We start from the raw sequence: 10,000 nt of genomic DNA, 5'->3' as shown, positions 1-10,000 counted from the left end.
GATTCCAGAATGAAGTTTGGAACCGTAGTGGCCAAAAACTGCGGCACTGACATCATTCATTTCACTGGCTCTTACGGTATTCATGGGCCCGGACCGCAAGCGCCTGGCAGTCTGTACAGTAACTCAATAGAGGGAACAGCAGATGCCTGTGGAAATACCAACCGGCCAGTGCAAACGCTCGCATATTCCAACCATCATATGGCCTCACCGCCAGCCAACGGCGTGATTCGGTGGAACCAGAAAGACCGAACGTGAGAGACAGCTCAGCCATTTTTAATTTCCATTTTATATCACCCACTGACATATCTCCCGAATTAACTAATTCACTTTGCGGAGGTAACAGCAGTGCCGACTAATCAAATCGGACAATGATATTGCATAATGTCGTAATCTTCCATCTCCCCCACTGCTGTTCAGGGCAGTTAATGGCTTGTATCAGTCATGAATTCTGCTTGTTTAATGAGGAGCAGCGATGAAAAAGGGAAAAAGGCCAATTGGACGGTTTGTTACCCTCTTCCACCAATCAAGACGGGGTAAAGTGATGCCCATTATGATGTCATCGGGTCAAATAAGACACTCAGACAATCTGTTCAAGCATCAATCTGGAGAAGCAAACACCAGAATGGAGGGATTCAGATGATACTCGTCTTTCTCTCAAACCTGGCTTGTTTTGAATTCAGCCCACATGAGTAAAATGTTAAAAGCTGTCAGCCCTGAAAAGCATGACACAATCACAGGACGAAAAGAGAAAAAACAGGCTGACATTTGAAACATGTTCTCAGAGATGCTGGATGGTGTTATGCAAGAAGTTAAGAACGATTCTATCAGTCGATGATCCATAAAGACAACTAGTCTTTACTTTGCATCTTACATCTCATGTAACCTGCACTAAAGTAAACGTTACTATAACTATAAAATATTTACATTTATGCATTTAGCAGACGCTTTTATATGAAAGCTTGTTTCCGCCACTGAATAAAAAAATAAAAAAGTAATTATGACTTTTTATCTCACAATTCGGACTTTTTTTTGCATGATATAAAACTCACAATTGTGAGATATAAAGTCAGAATTGCATGATAAGAATTGCATGACAATTGTGAGTTATAAAGTCCGAATGGCGTGATATAAACTCGCAATTGCATGTTATAAAGTCAAAATTGTAAGAAAAGGTAAAAATTGTGAGCTTAATTTTTTTCCTTCAGAATTGGACTTTATAAATCTCAATTGCAAAATTCTATCTCACAATTCTGTCAAAAGTAGTTAGAATTGCAAGATATACACTTGCAACTGCGAGATAAAAACTTTAGCCTATTCCTCACAATTGCAAGTTTATATCCCGCAATTCTGACTTCTTTTCTCAGAAGTTACAGTATATCTCGCAATTGTGAGAAAAAAAGTCATAATTGTGTGATAAAAAGTCTTTTAAATGTTTTATTCCGTGGCGGAAACAGGTCTCTATGCTTTTATCTTTCCAAAGGAGGAACAAAAGCCATTTTTTCAAAGAGCCAACAATATTCATAATATACATGTGTGTGTGTGTGTGTGTGTGTGTGTGTGTGTGTGTGTGTGTGTGTGTGTGTGTGTGTGTGTGTGTGTGTGTGTGTGTGTGTGTGTGTGTGTGTGTGTGTGTGTGTGTGTGTGTGTGTGTGTGTGTGTGTGTGTGTGTGTGTGTGTGTGTGTGTGTGTGTGTGTTACTAAACAACTATGAAACAAGCTAGTGAAGTAGATAAATTCAACATACAAATGCATGCTAAAAAAAAAACAGAAAAAGTTAAGAAAACAATGAATGCATGGACAAAAATATGTTAATAATGATAACTATCACAAAAAAAAAATCTCTGCTTTTGATGTCAACACCTAAACAGACATGTAAATTCTGGTAAATAGCTATGAGTAAAAACTGACAAAAATCTAGGTTTAGAGTGAGATCTTTTTTTGCTTAACATTTTATTATCTTCTCCTGATAACAGAACACCCACAATAACTGCAAATGGTTCCAACTAACGCATGTTTGTTTGCTGCCAGAAAAATGACTGGAAAAATATCTACAAGTCTCTAAAGGTTCATTAAGACAAGCCCAGAGGATTTCTAGTGCAGGTGTAAGTGAGATGATATTACCTACAACAGTATCCTTCAGCAGTGATTAAATAACATAAATCTGTCCTGATAATGTCAGACAAAAAGAAAATATTAAAGGTGCATTAAAGAAGATTTGTTGGGGGGAAATGAATTTTTTGCTTTTCAACCACAGAAGGCAGATAAAGAGGCTAAAGTTCCTCAGCGCACTTTTTACAGCTTAAGAAGCAGAGCGAGTTTTAAGAAAGATTACAAATACTTTTTTTATTTTTTTACGTGCATTAAGAAAGTAAACACTTCGATTTTCCCCTGACTTCGAACAGAGGAATCGGATATTCTTGTACTTACCAGTATTTACCAACGACAGACTGTAAGGAAGTAGATTAACCCCTTATGATTTACTAGTCTAAAACGATTCCTTAAAGATATAAAAACAAACCCGTGACATTGAGAAATGCATGCGCAGCCTTTCAGACCAACAGCCTCAGGTCTGTTGTATATCCTGGCTTTCCATTGATTTGTTTCAGTAATTGACTGTCTTGAGAGTCCTCTAACCTGGAACTCACACCATAATCAGTTTGTTCGTGGATAATTACTAACACCTGCCCTCGAGCCCTTTGACTCACCTCACCAGCTTCTTATGCGGGTTGCTTTGAGTCTTCGCAGGCCTCCGTGGATTCCTCTTCATCCAGAGGCGTCTCAGCGCAGCTTAAGTGGCTCCGTGTTTGTGCTGATATCATATCTGACTCATATGATGCAGGTGGTTGTCACAGCTATTAGATTTGGCTCTGCCAACATGGTTGATCTCTCATGAGCGCTTGGTGAGACAAGTTCAACAGACCTTCTGTTTGAGTTCAGCACAGGGAGCCTAGGAAAGATAGAAATCACAGGGTTCAATTTATGATTATGGTATCTGTAACCTTGATCTCAGGTTCCCGCCAACTTTATTTATATGGCGCGTTATAGGATTGTTTTACAGGGATAAACAGGAAAATGATGATTCAATGATGCAAACAGAGTTCAATAAATAAATTAGTGTCACTGTTCAGCTGAAGTCGGTTTAGTGTTGATTCAGTTTCGTTCAATAACGGTGTAAAGATCATTAGATATGAAATGAGTTAAATCATCAAATTAAATTAGTTCAAATGAGTCAACCTGGTTGAAATATCCATATAAGGCAGTGGTTCTCAAACTTTTTTGGTCATTCCCCACTTTAGACAAGGAGGAATTTTCAAGCCCCATCACCCCAACACAATGCTAATGAAATGCGCAACAAGCTTAACATGTTCCAATTTATTGAACTAACAAGTAGTATCAGAGTAACAAGTTGTATCTAAAATACAAACTATATACATCAAATAACAGAAAGTTAAAAAATAAAGAAAATAAAAGTGCAGCTGTGTCGTAATAACTTGCATGAAATAAAAAAATAGAGAAAATAAAAGTGCAGCGGTGTCAATTTTTTTTACTAATTTCAAAAATAGAAATTTATCCAAGTTTTGTTATTGTTTTTTTTTTCAAGGCGACTGTTATTTTAGAACGTTCCCCCTTAATGTTTCCATGGCGACGCGTCATATTTGTCACGTGACACACCGCAGCCACAATAACACTGTATGACAGATAGCCTTAATTTCCTTACAGACATCAGTGTGTATTTTACAAACTCCAAATGTATTGTTTTACTCGTGCTTATGTGTATTTAAATGTCTGAAACCTAAAATAAACATTATTAGGTTGAAAACACTGCATAGTTGTGATATATGACAGCGCTGAGCTCGTCCGTCTCTGGCTCAGCGCCAACCAACGCGCGAAAGCACAATTTGAATCTGGCAGTGATGTCACTTCACTGAACATTCTAAATCCCATATGTGGGACCGTACTCTCAGGGGCACAGAAATAAAAATCTCTACTCTCTAGTCTAGTGCGCGGTCTTGCTCCAGATTCCGGAAGATTTGATCATTACCATATAAGGCATAAAAAGGAAAATTTCCTCCTGTTTGGCGCGCCCCACCTGTCACGTCTCTATTCCCCACCAGTGGGGCGCGCCCCACAGTTTGAGAAACACTGATATAAGGCTAGATGTCTCACGGCGGAGTCTCGAACGGCATCACCGGCGGCCATCTTGTCACAGGGAAGCTTTCTGGCGAGCTCTGTGGTCCCTGATGTAAGGTGAGTGATCAGCACGAACACAAATACTCTTATCTCGCTGAAACCGGATTTACAAACGGTTTGCTTTCTTACAAACGTTATTAACGTGGCTATAATTCCGAATGCTTGAACATGTACAGTACAGGTCAAAAGTTTGGACACATTACTATTTTTAATGTTTTTGAAAGAAGTTCATCAAGCCTGCATTTATTTGATCAAAAATACAGAAAAAAAAAAAATAGTGATATATTATTACAATTTAAAATAATTGGTTTTCAATTTATTATACTTTAAATTATCATTTATTTCTGTGATGCAAACAAAGCTGAATTTTCAGGATCATTACTCCAGTCTATCACATGATCCTTTAGAAATCATTCTAATATGATGATTCATTATCAAAGTTGGAAACAGTTCTGCTGCTTAATATTTTTTCATAACCTGTGATACTTTTTTTAGGATACTTTGATGAATAAAAAGTAATACAAAATAATAAATAAATAAAAAAGAAGCAAATGTTTTAAAAATAGAAATCTTTTGTAACAACAATATACACTGGTCAGTAATTTTTTTCTTTCTTTTTTAAAAATAAATCAATACACATCCAGTTCAGCAAGGATGTGTTAAATTGATAAAAAGTGATAGTAAAGAAGATTTATATTATTAGAAAATATTGTATTATTTTGAATAAATCTTTTATTCATCAAATATATTAGGCAGCAGAACTGTTTCCAACACTCATAATAAATCAGAATATTAGAAAGATTTCTAAAGGATCATGTGATAGACTGGAGTAATGATCCTGAAAATTCAGCTTTGCATCACAGAAATAAATGATAATTCAAAATATAATAAATTGAAAACCAATTATTTTAAATTGTAATAATATATCACAATATATAAAAAAAAAAATTCTGTATTTTTGATCAAATAAATGCAGGCTTGATGAGCAGAAGAAACTTCTTTCAAAAACATTAAAAATAGTAATGTTTCCAAACTGTTGGCCTGTACTGTATGTTATAATTATTCATATGTATGCAGTGTCATAACTACATCTCTGACGTTTATAACAAACCAAACCGTTTGAAAATCGGTAGAAAATTTAGCAAGTTATGGTTATTTAAAAAGTACATGCAGCATTAAAACACAATGTTACGAGTGAGCGAGCTCCCTGTGGCAAGATGGCCGCCACATGCGGACGTCGACCTCCATTGGCCGGCAGCGCGCACGAGACATCTAGCCTTTATTATATGATATCTATGGTTGAAACTGGTAGAATACCTTGGATATGCTGGTTGGGAACAGTTTGAGCTGGTTAATCATGTTTCAAAACCTTGTACTTTCTAAATACACATTTTGGGTGAAATATTATATATTCTTTGACATAAAAACATTGAGACATGAAGTCCATTCTTGAAGTTTTTGCTTATTCATAATCCTGTTTCCTTTAATAATACATTCATTAAAGAAGTAAAGTGGGTTCATGTTTACTCTAAGTTGATGTGCCCTGGTTTTTCCAGCTGGGTTATGATTTTATCCGCATGCAAAGTCTTACAATAACAGGACAATATCTTGTCTAAAGCTTCAGTGCATTTCTGTATATCTGGTACACAAGCAAACACACTCCAGCACACTGAAACTCTTTAGCTGTGTCAGGCTTTGGATTACACGAATGATGAAACTGCTTTGCTGAGTAAAGCGAATTTCTCTATTTGCTATTCATGTTGGCAGAGCAAATGCTTTGTACTGGGACATGGCCTTGACCTCCAATGCTCTTGGATCATATATACAGTATATATGTAAGGAATAATTGACGACGGGCCGTTGAATTATTCCAAAATAATGCATACCCCAGGTGGAACACACCGTGAAACGAACCTCGGGTGTGAATTATATATAAGATTATATAATAATTCAACGGACCAGAATCAATTATTCTGCTTATACTTCTCTTACCACACCTCAAGACATTGTTCAGATGTTGTATTTCAAGACACTACTCCTTAAAACGCTCTTGTGTGTAGGACTAATTTCTTACGCATCTAATCTCAAGCCTCCGGTGCTTATTCCAAAACATATTTTTTGACCTTATAACGGAAGCTTGAGCCACTGATAGCAGTCTAATACAGTTATTAATGAGAAAGAGAGAGAGATTAGGCATGTGTGAGTTACCTGAGTCTGAGCGTCTCTCAACAGTGTTCGACAGCAGCGTCTCTACGAATAGCAAAACTGTAAGCTTTCCGTATACTAAAACGTCATTTTTTGGCAAAAAACATAGAAATAATTTGTCTTTTTTTATCCTATTGTTTACTATATTTATTTGTTTGGTCAGTGTCATTGTGGGTTTTGGTTATTTTGCTGTTCTAGGCTGTGAGGACCTTTGAAATAACTGAAATCATTTGGCGAAGTGATATGAAACTATAATGCGGTCAAAACCTGCCTAGAACTACTTTAGCCGTGCGTTTCCCTTAAAATAATTACCTTAGAACGTTAGTCAACCAATCAAGATTCAAGCATTCAACAGTCCCGAAGTATGGTATAGTTTGGAAACATGACTATTTTTTATGTTTTTGAAAGAAGTTTCTTCTGCTCATCAAGCCTGCATTTATTTGATCAAAAATGTATACAAAAAAAAAAAGTAATGTTGTGAAATATTATTACAACTTAAAATAATAGTTTTCTATTTGAATATACTTTAAAAAATAATTTATTCCTGTGATGCAAAGCTGAATTTTCAGCATCATTACTCCAGTCTTCAGTGTCACATGTGACATCCAGTCTATCACATGATCCTTTAGAAATCATTCTAATATTCTGATTTATTATGAGTGTTGGAAACAGTTCTGCTGCCTAATATATTTGATGAATAAAAGGTTAAAAAGAACTGCATTTATTCAAAATAAAAAAATATTTTCTAATAATATAAATCTTCTTTACTATCACTTTTTATCAATTTAACATCATGTGATAGACTGGAGTAATGATCCTGAAAATTCATCTTTGCATCACAGAAATAAATTATTTTTTAAAGTAAATTCAAATAGAAAACTATTATTTTAAGTTGTAATAATATTTCACAATATTACGTTTTTTTTTTTTCAGTATTTTTGATCAAATAAATGCAGGCTTGATGAGCAGAAGAAACTTCTTTCAAAAACATTAAAAATAGTAATGTTTCCAAACTTTTGGCCTGTACTGTATATATAAATAATCTTGTCACTGTAAAGTGCCGGAGAAAGCAGGTGGAAGCGAGGATCTAAACGCAAGGTTTTAATGAAATAGACATAGAACAAATAATAAAGAACTTCAGGGATAAAGAAACAAAACCACAAGCATGACAAGACTAGAAGCAACCCTTACATGTACAACAACTGACAAAGTAACAAGTGAAACACAAGGGCTATCCAAGGGTACGGTTTCCATACACATCATCTCTAATCTCAATGCTACCATGAGGTGTTGTTGCAAACAGCAGACATATCTTTGTACAAACAGATTTTTTTTTACAATTATCTTAAGTTTAAAACATTTCAACACAGATTATATAAAAGACTAGTGGTACAATCACAAACTGATGCAATTACAACGTCATATGCCATACAACATAACAATCTATTTACCTAATCTCTCACGTTGTAGAGACTTCGGCAAATCAGCTGTTCTCCCGTAGTAGACGGTTACAGTCGAACGTCACGAAGTAGCAGTTAAAGTCGCACATGCGCAATACAACGCCAGAATACAGTTGCTGTTCCACCAGATGCCGTTGCTTAAAGGGGTGGTATAATGCCATTTTCATAAGATGTAAAATGATGTCCCCAGAGTGTGTGTGTGAAGTTTTAGCTCAAAATACCCCACAGATATTTTTATATAGCATGTTAAAGTTGTCACTTTTGAGGGTGAGCAAAAACGCTTCGTTTTATGTCTGTTCCTTTAAATGCAAATGAGCTGCTGCTCCAGCACAGGGGGCGGAGCTACAACAGCTAGTGTCATTTTACCTCACACAGACATGCACTGAAAATTAAAAAAAACTTTTAGCCTTTAATGTTCAAACCGGATTCAGACAATGATGGAGAGACTCAAGAAGAAGTGACAACATGTAGAATACAACAGGACATTTCTGAATGGTTAGTTGATGAATTTATGTAGCTTATGTGTAGTTATCTTCTAGTCATTGATTAGCATATTCTGTCCTGATAGTCTATAAATCACGTTCCCGGGGGCGGGGTTTATGTAAATTTTAGGGTTAGTGATGTCACTAACACTGGAGGAATGTTGTGTAGTCTCTACCAGCCGTTTGTTGTAGTCCTTAAAAAGCGATTTCTTTAAAAAGCAAATATCTCCCTTTGCTTTGAACTTTGAGCATTGTAACTTTGCAGATGTTGTTTATGCTCAAACAGCAACATTACACACTAACTAAAGTTAAAAAAGTGAAATCATAATCAACCACCCCTTTAAGGTGATGATACATTGGGGACAACTTTTTGAGCAATGTTGCTGGGCAATGTTGCCGTCAACGGGCAACCAGATGAGACACAGGGCCCACGACCGATCGATACTACGGGGCTGTTGAATGCTTTATATATATATATACAGTATATAGGGTTTGAAATTAACACCCGCCAACCTGCCAAATGTGGGCAAAAATCAACTGTAGCGGGTAACGCTGTCAAATCACTAGCCAATTTGGTGTGTTATCAGTGCCGGCCCGAGCCTTTTGGGGGCCCTAAGCAGAATTTGATTTGGGGGCCCCCTCCCACCACGCAGAGTCACCTGTGCTTGACGATTATTGACACAATGTCACGCTATAATGTTACATTATAAATGAATACAATGAGGTTATGTATTAATACAAAATAAATAGGCCTACTTAATAAAAAATAGATACTTAAAAAAGTTTTAACTTTTTCTTTACTCTTTTACTAACTCTTGGAAACTTCTGAAAACAAACTGTCACAAAACACAAAACAAATTTATTTGCAATATCCTCCAACGTTTTGCAACACTTTGCAGTTTGAATGATGTCTTGTATGAACATGACGGAGTATGTTTTTATGTTTCCACTGTTCGATCGCGCCCGCGACTCACACACACACACACACACACACACACAACGTATATGCCAGTTTTGTAATCTTCCACTGTGATGTTTCCAAGCACATTTTTGCGCGTGTGAAGAGGATGATTTTTTCCGTCGATATTGGAACGTGAGTGAAGTACAAAGCCTATGATAAAGAATAGTTTACCATCCAAATCCATCGCGAATGTTGAAACATTTTGATTCTAATGAGAGAGATACGTGAGCCCAACGCCGCTTACTTTCACTTTCGCTTTAAATTATTTCGTTTTGGCTTGTTTATAGTTATTTTTTTATTCTTGTTCTGTTCTGAATATCATTACATTTAAAGGATAAATCATTGATCAAATCAAATTTTTGTGACATGGCTTAACATTACCGTGACTTTGCGCACAAATTGTCTATGCACGCGAGGTTATGCGCATGACTCAAACACTGGCAGACACAGCAGCAGTTGTAGGCAGGTATATTGATCACGAAATCAGAATTTTCTTGTCTTGAATTATTAATCCTTTCATTCATTTATGTCACTTGTTTAAGTTAATTCATATGTAAAAAAAAAAAAAAAAAAAAAAAAAAAAACCTCGATTGGGGGCCCCCTGGTGGCGAGGGGGCCCCAAGCAGCCGCTTAGTTCGCTTATGCCTCGGGCCGGCCCTGTGTGTTATTATGTTTACTCACTTTTCTGGGGAAGTTTGTGT

General features: G+C 36.3%; 1 long non-coding RNA gene across 2 annotated transcripts in view; it reads right to left on the bottom strand.

Annotated features, from left to right (window-relative positions):
• The window catches only part of LOC309512369, a 58,539-nt gene that overhangs the window by 43,373 nt on the left and 5,166 nt on the right, over positions 1 to 10,000 (bottom strand). The window contains exon 4 of one of the 2 annotated variants that reach the window (XR_014210967.1): positions 2,706 to 2,947. This is a non-coding gene — a long non-coding RNA (uncharacterized lncRNA). Of the gene's footprint in view, positions 1 to 2,705; positions 2,948 to 9,964 lie in introns of those variants that run through there. The other variant, XR_014210968.1, reaches the window with a different exon arrangement.

Source organism: Leuciscus leuciscus (genome assembly GCF_965113295.1).
Source record: "Leuciscus leuciscus genome assembly, chromosome: 13".
Classification (NCBI taxonomy): domain Eukaryota; kingdom Metazoa; phylum Chordata; class Actinopteri; order Cypriniformes; family Leuciscidae; genus Leuciscus; species Leuciscus leuciscus.
This window is presented reverse-complemented; position numbering and strand designations above follow the sequence as displayed.